Source organism: Bos taurus, chromosome 5 (genome assembly GCF_002263795.3).
Source record: "Bos taurus isolate L1 Dominette 01449 registration number 42190680 breed Hereford chromosome 5, ARS-UCD2.0, whole genome shotgun sequence".
NCBI classification, from domain to species: domain Eukaryota; kingdom Metazoa; phylum Chordata; class Mammalia; order Artiodactyla; family Bovidae; genus Bos; species Bos taurus.
In genome coordinates this window covers 15,732,799-15,745,484 of record NC_037332.1, presented here as the reverse complement: position 1 = coordinate 15,745,484, position 12,686 = coordinate 15,732,799, and the positions used below count along the sequence as shown (strand labels likewise).

At 37.3% G+C, this 12,686-nt stretch overlaps 1 protein-coding gene across 5 annotated transcripts in view; it reads left to right on the top strand.

Annotated features, from left to right (window-relative positions):
* The window catches only part of MGAT4C (MGAT4 family member C), a 418,542-nt gene that overhangs the window by 335,735 nt on the left and 70,121 nt on the right, over positions 1-12,686 (top strand). For all 5 annotated transcript variants that reach the window (XM_059886620.1, XM_024992014.2, XM_059886621.1 and 2 more), the window contains exon 2: positions 2,384-2,433. The gene's annotated coding sequence lies outside the window, so the exon portion shown is untranslated. The remainder of the gene's footprint in view (positions 1-2,383; positions 2,434-12,686) is intronic.

The window sequence follows — 12,686 nt, the reverse complement described above, 5'->3', positions numbered from 1 at the left end:
AACTGAACTGAACTGAATAGCTAGGCCTCCTTAAATCCTACCTCCTTTCTGCCTCACTCTAATAACTGTAGGTGCTACACTCTCCATGCTGAGATATAACCAATTATCTATAACAATAATAACTCCATATTTAGAAATGAATTATTTGAAATGAAAATTCTAAAATGACTGATACCATTTAAAAATATTAATATCAATCTCCAATTGCAACGGTTTTTGCTATATCTGGAAGCTACAAAAGAAAAAACAAAGTAGAAAAAAAGTGCAGCGACTCTAGAGAGGGTCTTTTTGACCACAGAAGCTAACCACGTTGCATCTAAGTAGAGATGAAAGAAGCTGATGGAGATGGCTGGAGAGGCAGAGAAATTTGTGCCTCAAGAGCATCTGAATTCTCACCATTAACTGTTGTGTAAAATAATGAATGTTTATATAGCATCAAACTTCAGAAAATAGCATTATTGTTTCCTTGGAGGTATCTAAGTAGCCCAGGAAAGCACAAAATATTTTAAAATATCAGTTAAGTTCAGTTCAGTTGCTCAGTCGTGTCTGACTCTTTGAGACCCCATGAATCACAGCACACCAGGCCTTCCTGTCCATCACCATCTCCCGGAGTTCACTCAAACTCACGTCATCCAGTTGGTGATGCCATCCTGCCATCTCATCCTCTGTTGTCCCCTTTTCCTCATGTCCTCAATCTCCCCCAGCATCAGAGTCTTTTCCAATGAGTCAACTCTTCGCATGAGGTGGCCAAAGTACTGGAGTTTCAGCTTTATCATCATTCCTTCCAAAGAACACCCAGGGCTGATCTCCTTTAGAAAGGACTGGTTGGATCTCCTTGCAGTCCAAGGGACTCACAACAGTTCAAAAGCATAAATTCTTTGACACTCAGCTTTCTTCACAATCCAACTCTCGCATCCATCCATGACCACTGGAAAAACCATAGCTTTGACTAGAAGGACCTTTGTTGGCAAAGTAATGTCTCTGCTTTTCAACATGCTGTATAGATTGGTCACAACTTTTCTTCCAAGGAGTAAGCATCTTATAATTTCATGGCTGCAGTCACCATCTGCAGTGATTTTGGAGCCCCCCAAAAATAAAGTCTGACACTGTTTCCACTGTTTCCCCATCTATTTCCCATGAAGTGATGAGACCAGATGCCGTGATCTTCGTTTTCTGAATGTTGATCTTTAAGCCAACTTTTTCACTCTCCACTTTCACTTTCATCAAGAGGCTTTTGAGTTCCACTTCACTTTCTACCATAAGGGTGGTGTCATCTGCATATCTGAGGTTATTGATATTTCTCCGGGCAATCTTGATTCCAGCTTGTGCTTTTTCCTGCCCAGCGTTCCTCATGATGTACTCTGCATATAAGTTAAATAAACAGGGTGACAATATACAGCCTTGACGAACTCCTTTTCCTATTTGGAACCAGTCTGTTGTTCCATGTCCAGTTCTAACTGTTGCTTCCTGACCTGCATGTAGATTTCTCAAGAGGCATGTCAGGTGCTCTAGTATTCCCATCTCTTTCAGAATTTTCCTCAGTTTATTGTGATCCAGACAGTCAAAGGCTTTGGCATAGTCAATAAAGCAGAAGTAGATGTTTTTCTGGAACTCTCTTGCTTTTTTTATTTTAAAATATAAGTAGTACTTTTAAGCCCAGTTGAGAAAAATGCAAAATAACAATATATTTGTCCTCAAATTGTCTTTACTTAAAGAATATGCGCATGACTTTTAAGACATTATTAGAGACTTTTCTTCATGTATTCATTGTGTTATAGACACACAATTTTCTTCTGAATAACTTTGTTAACAAAATCTGGCAGATAGTCAATAGCAAACTCTGTTCCAGTAAATGAATGTATAATGTTATAGCAGGAACAATCTCTTGAATGTTTTATACCTTTATAACTGGTGGAAAAATCAAAACATGGATAAACATGGAACAAACTAGCCCATACACTTTTTAGGTGACGTGAAGCTAACCTAAAGCTTACTGCAGTTACTTTCTAAAGACAAATAATTCTGCGCTTATGTGAAATATTGTAAAATATATCTAACTTATTAGCTAGCTCAGATCAAATCAATGATAATGTTAAAAGACATATATGTGTGTATTTTTATAGTATATAATGTAAGCTTCAAACATTTAATATGGCTACTTTTAATGAATAATTTAACCTAATATAAAGAAGTATTCTGTGAGATATTTATTAAATAATTATAGTAAATGTTCTTTCTATATTTTTCTCTCAATTTGGAAAACTAGAAAATATGAATATAATATGATTGCATGGGAATAGCAAATTATCTATAATAATTTTTATTTTACTTTTATAAATAACAAGAGGATTGAATTAGTAATATTGGACTTTCTTTTTTCCAGTATATCCACATTTTCTACACAGGACAGATTGTGACTACTTCTTTCTTAAGGTGAGACTGAATGTAATTCACAGTGGAATTTTGAGGGGCTATACTTTTTATATTTATTGAAGATATTTATCTTTTTATATTATCAAAGATATTCCACAAATCAAATTGTCTTAGGGTAGTTAGTTGTGGTGGTTTACCCACTTAGTCATGACCAACTCTTGCAACATCATGGACTATAGCCCACCAGGCCCCTCTGTCCATGGGATTTCCCAGGCAAAAATACTGAAGTGGTTGTCATTTCCGTATCCAGAGGATCTTCCTGACCCAGGGATCAAACCCATGTTTCCTACATTTCAAAGTGATCTCCTGCATTGCAGGCAGATTCTTTTCTTCTCAGCCTAAATCTGAGGGTATCTGCTTATTAGTTTTATATGCATATATTCTATTTGTTCAACAGTACTTTTTTCACTACAAACTCTGCTACTGCTGCTGCTATAAGTCACTTCAGTCATGTCTAACTCTGTGCGACCCCAAAGACGGCAGCCCACCAGGCTCCCCTGTCCCTGGGATTCTCCAGGCAAGAACACTGGAGTGGGTTGCCATTTCCTTCTCCAATGCATGAAAGTGAAAAGTGGAAGTGAAGTCACTCAGTCATGTCTGACTCCTAGCCACCCCATGGACTGCAGCCCACCAGGCTCTTCCGTCCATGGGATTTTCCAGGCAAGAGTACTGGAGTGGGTTGCCATTGCCTTTGGATGTTTATTGGCAACTTCTGAGTTTATCAAAGCATATAACTTGATGTTTTTATTAAAACTTGGAAATTTATTGATGCTAAAAGAAAAAAAACACGTCATAGTTAGAACAATAATAAAATATTCTATTACAAGTAATACAATTAAGATACCTCGTGAAGCAAATGAATACACACACACAGAGAAGCATGTTAATATCTTTAAGTTTTTCCTAAAATGCAAGTATATTAGATTATTTTAATTACCAGGTACCATCATTTTTTTAAACAATGCTGTGGCTATTTTTGCTCTATTACTCCAAGAATTAGATATCTTATTATTGTATCATAAATTAATATTGTTTATTCACATATTCATCACTGTTTTTTCAGTGTTCCTTATTAGAACTTCCACCTTATCTATTTATCTGAAGTACATTTTTTAGACTTTGCTTTAGTGAAGATTTTTCAGTTTTTCTATGTCTGAAAGTATTTTGTATTTGGCTCTTGTCCTTAGAAAATAATTTCTCTGAACTGTGAATCTACATTGTCAGGGATTATTTCTGATTGAAAAGGGGTACATACAAGGAACAATTAGAGGCATTGCATGTTTAGAGTCTCTTAAAATGCTAATGGTTAATTATTTATATTTTACAGATGAGGTAAATAGTGACATTTTTCTCTTTGGTCTTAGCTTAAAAGGCTATCCTCTGCTAAAACTTTAATTCAAACTATGTTTCTACATCCACAGGTCTCCAACCTTTTCCTTCATAATTCTGATATGATTCTGTTACTTTTTTCTCTTCCCTGGAGCAAGGACATTATCATATTAATATTACTAAACTATTAAGCCCTGTCAACAGTGAAAAGGAGTATGCGTGCACGTGTGCGTGTGCGGTCATGTCCAACTCTTGTGACCCATGGATTGTAGCCCTCCAGGCTCTGTCCGTGGGATTTCCCAGGCAGGAATACTGGAGTGGGTTACCAGAGATGGAGTATAGTCTTTGTTTGTTTCTGCTTTTGAAGAAAACAAAAACACTTACTTTGGGTTCTTTTTCTAATCTTTTAGACTCCTTGAACACACAATATTAATTTTAGAGCCTTTGGGATTCTTGTAATTACTACTAATGCTTACTGTTTAACTAAGCAGGCAATTAATAAAGTGCCCATGTAGACTCTCTTATGAGAGAATATGGTAATTGGAAAAGGTAGCTAAATTTGGAGAGGACACGTTCACAAATTTTTCTTCTCTCTAGTCATGTGAAAAATGTGTATATAAAGTAGCTGTTGTTGGCATTTTCCAGCATAAACATTTCAAACATTTTTGTTTACTCCCTTTTGAGCTTGGCACTTTCACACTTGTTAAAATTAGTCAGATTTATTTGTGGAAAATAGTATTAAAATGTTCATGTTTTTCATTATGAAACCCATTATTATTTTTTACTTTAAAATATAGCACATGCTATTTTTCCTGTTTTTTTTTTCCCCCAAAGATAATGTGAAAATACCATTAAAAAAACATTCAAATATTCAAACAGTTATAACAAACTGTTTCTTGGGGTAGGGAGATTTTCAAATATAAATTTTAATCCATCAGAACTGAGATCACTTCCATAAGTTGGTTTATTGTGTAAATTTTAATTTTCAAGTTTCTAGTAGCAATTAAAATTCACAGTAATTTGTGTTGTCCCAAATACTTGTAATGTATGTAGTTAATTTTTCCTTTCAATGCAGCTCAGTTCAGTTGCTCAGCTGTGTCCAACTCTTTGCGACCCCATGAATCACAGCACGCCAGGCCTCCCTGTCCATCACTAACTCTCAGAGTTCACTCAAACTCATGTCCATCGAGTTGGTGATGCCATCCAGCCATCTCATCCTCTGTCATCCCCTTCTCCTGCCCCCAATCCCTCCCAGCATCACGGTCTTTTCCAATGAGTCAACTCTTCGCATGAGGTGGCCAAAGTATTGGAGTTTCAGCTTCAGCATCAGTCCTTCCAATGAACAGCTAGGACTGATCTCCTTTAGGATGGACTGGGTGGATCTACTTGCAGTCCAAGGGACTCTCAAGAGTCCTCTCTAACACCATAGTTCAAAAGCATCAATTCTTGGGCACTCAGCTTTCTTCACAGTCCAACTCTCACATCCATACATGACCACTGGAAAAACCACAGCCTTGAGTAGATGGACCTTTGTTGGCAAAGTAATGTATCTCTGCATTGAAGGGTAGGGCTCTTTAATTACATATTCTACTCCATGCATTTCCACTTTTCCAACTATCTACAGCTAACTCAAAGAATTAAAGAAATAAGCAAAAGAAGCTATTGTAGTCAAATACAGTTGAATTATCCAGCTTCATATGTGAAATTTTAGTGAGCTATTATGCATTGCAGTATGCAGTATTAGCCCACAGAAAATTTTAACTCTTTATAATCCTTTCATCAGAGCAGATGTGTGGTCCCATATTACCTGTCTTTTGTGATAAACATAGACTTCTCAGAAACTGAGTAGTCATATCTCACATTTTAACCAATTCTTTACATAATTTTAGAGCAGTGAAGCATATCCAGTTCAAAATCTTTCATTTTGATCTTCATAGAGTAAAATTTATGAGCAACTTAACCTCCCCAAGTGCATCATTACCACAACTCCACTGGGATTCTTCAACCTTCAACCTCAAGCTAAATTTGGCAAGACTTTGAATGGATGTTCTCTTAGTTAAAATTCTCAGCTTCTGTATTTCTATATTCCATGGAAATTATTGCTTTCTATAAAATTGGCAAGTAAATATTTGCTTACAAAATAGAATGATATTGATCTGCATGTGTTTTAGAAAGGAAATAAGCCTCATTGTTAAAATATAGAATAATCAGACTCAAAATGACTCAGTATTATTCTATAAGTGAAAATACATATATCCACAGTCTATGGATCACAAGACTTTAGAATTGCGATATACTAGGGGAATTATGTCATGAAGGACAAAACAGTGATTTTTATTTGAGGAACAAACTGCTATTCTCATAATGTAGAATGTTAAATCACCCCACTCCCATACTCTTGCCTGGAAAATCCCATGGACAGAGGAGCCTGGTAGACTGCAGTCCATGGGGTCACTAGGAGTCAGACATGACTGAGTGACTTCCCTTTCACTTTTCACTTTCCTGCATTGGAGAAGGAAATGGCAACCAACTCCAGTTTTCTTGCCTGGAGAATCCCAGGGACAGGGGAGCCTGGTGGGCTGCAGTCCATGGGGTCGCTAGGAGTCAGACATGAATGAGTGACTTTCCTTTCACTTTTCACTTTCATGCATTGGAGAAGGAAATGGCAACCCACTCCAGTGTTCTTGCCTGGAGAATCCCAGGGATGGGGGAGCCTGGTGGGCTGCCGTCTATGGGGTCCCACAGAGTCTGACACGACTGAAGCGACTTAGCAGCAGCAGCAGCAGCAGAATGTTAAATAAATAAGAAAAGTGTAGCAGTTCTCAGACTATTTTCTTTCAGGATCCTGTCTTAAAAATTATTGAAGACTCCAAAGAGGTTTGTTATGTGCATTTTACATTGATATTTACTGTATTAGAAGCTAAAATATAAATTTTATATATTCATTATAAATTTTATATATTCATCATTTACTTGAACACTATTACTTATAAATAACATGTTTTATGGAAAACAGCTGCCTTTTTTAAGCAAAGCAAAATTTAGTGAGAAGAGCAGCATTGTTTTCTATTTTTGCTAATCTCTTTTATGTGTGGCTCAATAGGAGATTGTTGGGTCCTCCTTTCTGTACTGCATTCATTGTCTTTTGATATCACACCTTATGAAGACTTTGGAAATCTCCACTGTATGCTCTTGACAGAATGAGGACTAAAAGACAAAGTCTTAATATAATTATCAAAGTAGTTTTAACCTTGCAGTTGCACAGAAAAAGGTGATGGAGATCCCAGGTAACTGTTGATGACACTGGAAATTGCTGATTGGTGGCTTCAAACAGCAATGTACTTTCCCTCTGAGTTTCCAGGTTACCTGGACCATTCTGCCATCCTGGACTGGGCTTGACTATGCTCCTTGGCTTACTCATGTGTTTGCACTCAACTCCTCCATTGCCTGGAAGCTGGCCACTCTAGGAAGGCCTTGGCTCCAGCAAGCTAGCCTGGCCTGTTTCCATGGCAGTCAGTGTTCTAGAAGGGAAAATTGAAGCATGAAAGGCCTGAGTTCTAGGCTTAGATCTGAATACACTGTCAATTCTATGGCATTCATTTGGCTGAAATGTATCAAAAAGTCAACCCACATCCATATGTGGAAAATAGGCTCTATCTTTTGATGAGAGAAGTTACAGTCATATTGAAAAGGGGGTACATAACACAAAAGAATTTGGGGCATTTTGTCAATTAACCATAGCATCCTAGCTAAGCCTTCTCCTAAAGAAGATAAAGGTAACTCTTTGCCTCATTTTCAATGTATTTAACTCTCTTGTATCTACCGTAGGAATCTGAAAGGACATACTTATAAATAATAGTGTTACCATTTAAAATGTATTAGTTTGGGCTCTACATTGTCAATACTTACATATAACCAGGGCTTCAGATATAACCAGGTCCTGACACATGAAAGTGAAGTCGCTCATTCGTGTCCGACTCTTTGCAACCCCATGAATCACAGCACGCCAGGCCTCCCTGTCCATCACCAACTCCCGGAGTTCACTCAGACTCACGTCCATCAAGTCAGTGATGCCATCCAGCCATCTCATCCTCTGTCATCCCCTTCTCCTCCTGCCCCCAATCCCTCCCAGCATCAGAGTCTTTTCCAATGAGTCAACTCTTCGCATGAGGTGGCCAAAGTACTGGAGTTTCAGCTTCAGCATCAGTCCTTTCAAAAATGCTTACGTCCAGCCAGTTGTTGTAATGTGGGAATGCAAGTCCATTATTGCTGTATACTCTAATTAAAAAAAAAAAACAAACTAGACGTTTATATAAAATTCTTCCTTTCTCACATATTTCATGGACCAAGTCAATTCTGTTAGAACCTAGAATCTCCCCTAGCTGGTTATTTTTTTGAAACTTGGATCATTTGAACATTGCAGATGTTGTCATGAAATTTCCATTTTTTATGCTTTGTTTCAATTGATATATTGCTTCATTATTGCTGTTCATTCATATTGATATTGATGTATGAATATTGATATCATACATATTCATAATCTAGTCTTGCTGTCTCTTTAAAAATTTATGCAATCTTTAGCTCTCATGCATTAGAATGTAGGAACATCCTAAACAAATTTAACTCAAATAAAACTGTAAAAGGTAAGCAAAAGCCAGAGAGAATGTGAGAGATACAGAAATAACAGCTTACATAAATTTGTGTTAGGCAGTTTTACATTCCATTTCACTTGGTATACCTCAGTGACATGAGAATGCAATGGGAGATGTAAGTCTGTTATTCCCACTGTTATCACTAGTTCCCATAGGTGAACATCTTACTCACCAAACAGAATTTGATTCTAGTGCTTAAGATGCATGTATCGCATGTTGTTGTTTAGTCACTAAGTCGTATCCAACTCTTGCAACCCGGACATAACTCACCAGTCTCCTCTGTCCATGGGATTTCCTAGGCAAGAATACTGGAGAGGGTTGCCTTTCATTCTCCACAGGATCTTCCCAACTAGGAATCGAACCTATCTCTGGCATTGCAGGTGGATTCTTTACTGTTGAGCCCCAGGGGAAGCCCACAAACCTAGATAGATTACATTTGATTCTCAATAGAAAAAGCACAATCATTTATAATGTGGAAAGAATTACTGACTATGGTGAATGCAGTTTTAAACAGAATATCAATCTGAAGCATAGCATGATAGTTCTATTTCTCCCATATTTGATTATATATGTTTTATATTTTACTTTGTGATTTTGGATTTAATGACTACATAAGACACTATGATTTTAGACTTAAAGGCATTTCAAATCTTGAAAAGGAAACCTCAACCTAGCTTTTGTCCTATCAATAAGTTAAATATGTCCCTTGGAGTCCCTAGCATTAATATTTTTCCTTATGCATAAATTGTGTTTGAACTAATGATCTTCACATTTCGATGTATCTTGACTATTCTATGACTATCAGCTTGACTTTTAGGTCATTTTTAAAATAATTTAGGACTTCCCAGGTGGCACTAGTGGTAAAGAACCCACCTACCAATGTAAGAGACATAGAGACAAAGGTTCGATCCCTGGGTTGCAGTATTCCTGCCTGGAGAATCCTATGGACAGAGGAGCCTGGCAGGCCAGAGTCCATAGGGTGGCAAAGAGTTGGACATGACTGAAATGACTTAGCACTCATGCACATGCTTTGAATCACTGAGTAAATGATAAACATTTACCTCCAGATTACAATATAACTAATATTCTATTAGAAAGCAATACATAAATATGTGTTGTAGCTAATCAGCTTTTTGTCTTGCCTCTTCAAACTTCTTTAAAAAAAAAAAAACAACGCTGTGTGCATAAAAGATTTCTCAACAAATGTTTGTTGGTCATTGATACAGGTGAACTTTTCAATTTGTTTTTTCTGTCTCATGTACAAGTAGTTATACCCCCTAATATTTAGACACATTACAAGCTTCACAGTAGAGTGAGGATCTCTTGCAAAGACTATATTCGTTTTTATTCCACAATCATACAGATTTCAATTTCAATGTTAGTCTGCTGCTGCTGCTAAGTCGCTTCAGTCATGTCCGACTCTGTGCGGCCCCATAGACAGCAACCCACCAGGCTCCCCTGTCCCTGGGATTCTCCAGGCAAGAATACTGGAGTGGGTTGCCATTTCCTTCTCCAATGCATGCATGCATGCTAAGTCATTTCAGTCATGTCTGATTCTGTGCGATCCTATGGACAGCAGCCCACCAGGCTCTGCTGTCCACGGGATTGTCTAGGCAAGAATACTAGAGTGGGTTGCCATTTCCTTCTCCCTATATCAGTCTAAAACACAATATCTTAGCCTTTTCAAGATACTTTCACAAAATACCACAGCTTGAATAGTTTATCAACAACAGACATTTATTTCTCATTAAAAATTATATTTTCAATGCTAGAAAAAATAAACTTGGACTTCCATAATGTTCATTTTAATAGGATTATAAGACAACAAATGTTTGTCTAAGTCAGTTGCTACTTGCAATTAAGAAATTTGCTTATTATCATTAAACAGTCATTTATAAGCTGTCCTTCCAAATACAGTTATATGCAATTAAAATTAACCCCTAGACACAATCTATTCTGTTCTATTCTGTAACCATTACACTTTCACAGTTCTTTCTAATGTTAATGAGAAGTTACACACCTTCGTCAATGAATAAAAGGACAACTCTTGTAAAGTTCCTCATTAGCTGAAATAAACTATCACTAATATCACAGGCAATAGATTTAAATTAGGTAGGTGACTCCTTCCTCACTGAAGAAAATGAATCCAAAGAAAAACAATAATTACTAATCATCAGGAAGTATTTTAGCAAGTTCTGAGACCCAGCCTCCTGACACATTGTAAAGCAGGAGATGATTACTGCCACAAGAAGCAGAAGGGAAATTTTGTGTTATCACACGGTGAGAAGACTCAACAAGTTTTTACCAGCCAGGATCTATGCTCAAGTAGTTGAAAAGCAGTTTGTATATATTTAAATACTAGGTTATTTACAAAGCGTACTGAAATAAGCACTGGCCCAGAAATGTTTCCATTATGTTAAATAGCTGTTCTCATGTGTGGTAGCAGATCTGGTCCCAGCCTCCGACTGGCTGTGCACTGCCTTTTTTTCCCATGACTCACCCTACTTTTTAACCCTATATTTGTTGACCTGACATTAACATTTACATTTGCCTTAAACTATAACAAGACCTGATGGGGCTGGAGACCTTTTCTAATATGAGTCATTCTATTTAATTCATTGTATGATTTCAATGCTGAACTGTGTGGTACTGTTGATGTAAAAGGTGTAGAAAGCTTATGAAAACACAGAATCAGTCACCTCTTTATTACTAGTAGTAAATAATAATAAAACAGCCCCCACTGATTACATTTAAGAAACTTAAGAAAGTATAGTATGCTTAAGAAAGTATACTTTGATTATATATAATTATATCTCAGAGTCATCAATAAAGTCAACATTTACACATCTGTAGTCTACTTTGTGGCCGCCAGATGGTTAGATTTGGAAATTTAAGCAGGAATAATTTCTACAGGTTTTGAAGTAGAACTGTGAACTAAATGGGAGCGGTTTATTCAACTGATTATGTTGGGGTACAGAATTAATCTAATGGACTTTTCTGGGGTATGTGCCAAGTCCTCGTTGCTTTGTTTTCTCCTATAATTAAAGAAATAACCCTTGAACTAAGTTGTTAATGTGCCAGTTTTAAAATGAAGAGCCTGAGGATTAAGACCTTGCCTAAAATCACACAGCCAGTAGTAGAAAATCCAGGATGCAAATTCAGGTGTATCTAGCTTCCACAGTATCTCTTTCAAGCAAATGAGGATGAGATTTAGAGTTGAATTTTAAGAGTGAATTGGGGCTAATTAACAATGCATGTGCTCAGTCATTCAGTTGTGTCCAACTCTCTGTGACTCCATGGACTGTACTCACCAGGCTCCACTGTCAAGGGGATTCTCCAGGCAAGAATACTGAAGTGAGTTGTCATTTCCTCCTCCAGGAGATCTTACTGACCCAAGGATCAAACCCTCATTCATCTCTTGAGTCTCCTGCACTGGCAGGCAGATTCTTTACCACTGAATCCCCTGTTTTCTAAGCGTTAAGAGGCAATTAAGCAGGCAAGGAGAAAGTAAATCAAGACACAGAAAACAACAGAAACAATGATAGGGCACAGATGATAAGGTAAATGGCATAATTTAAGGAGTAGATACCAGTAGCCATAATATTGTTAGAAAGTAATCCCAGAAAAATAGATTAGAAATGCAGGCAGTAGCCCAATTACAACGCACCTCACATGAAGTGTTATGGAGGTATAAATCATTCAAAGGTTTTAAACACAAAAAGCAGAATTGTAATGAATCTTTAGAAAAATAATGCTATTATAACAATATGTTTGATGAATTGTAGAAGTGAAGGGATGTTGGTGGGTCTTTTAGACTCCTGGACCCAATTTCAAGGTTTGTGTGTCGGAGGGTATGGGGTGCTTTTCTCATAACATCAAACAATTCTCAGACACCAGCAAATTGTCCAAGAATTAAACTTGATTCTGACACTGTCTACTGGGAAATAGTGTCAGATCCTGCAGGTTGAGGGCTCACACTGCTTCACAATACCCCACCACCACCACCACCACTTCAGATGCCAGTTACAAGCCCAAATTCTTACCTATGCTTCTAACCAACTGGCTGAAGCTCAAAGGTTCCCTAGACCCCTTCCCAGGATTGATTAATTTGTAAAGTGGCTCAGTACTCAGAAAAACATTTCACTTACTAGATCACCAGTTTAATATAGATTGATACAGAGGGATTTAATACAGATGGAAGAGATATCTAGAACAAGGTATAGGGAAAGGATGCAACATTTCCACACCCTCTCTAGATGTGCTACTCTGCTA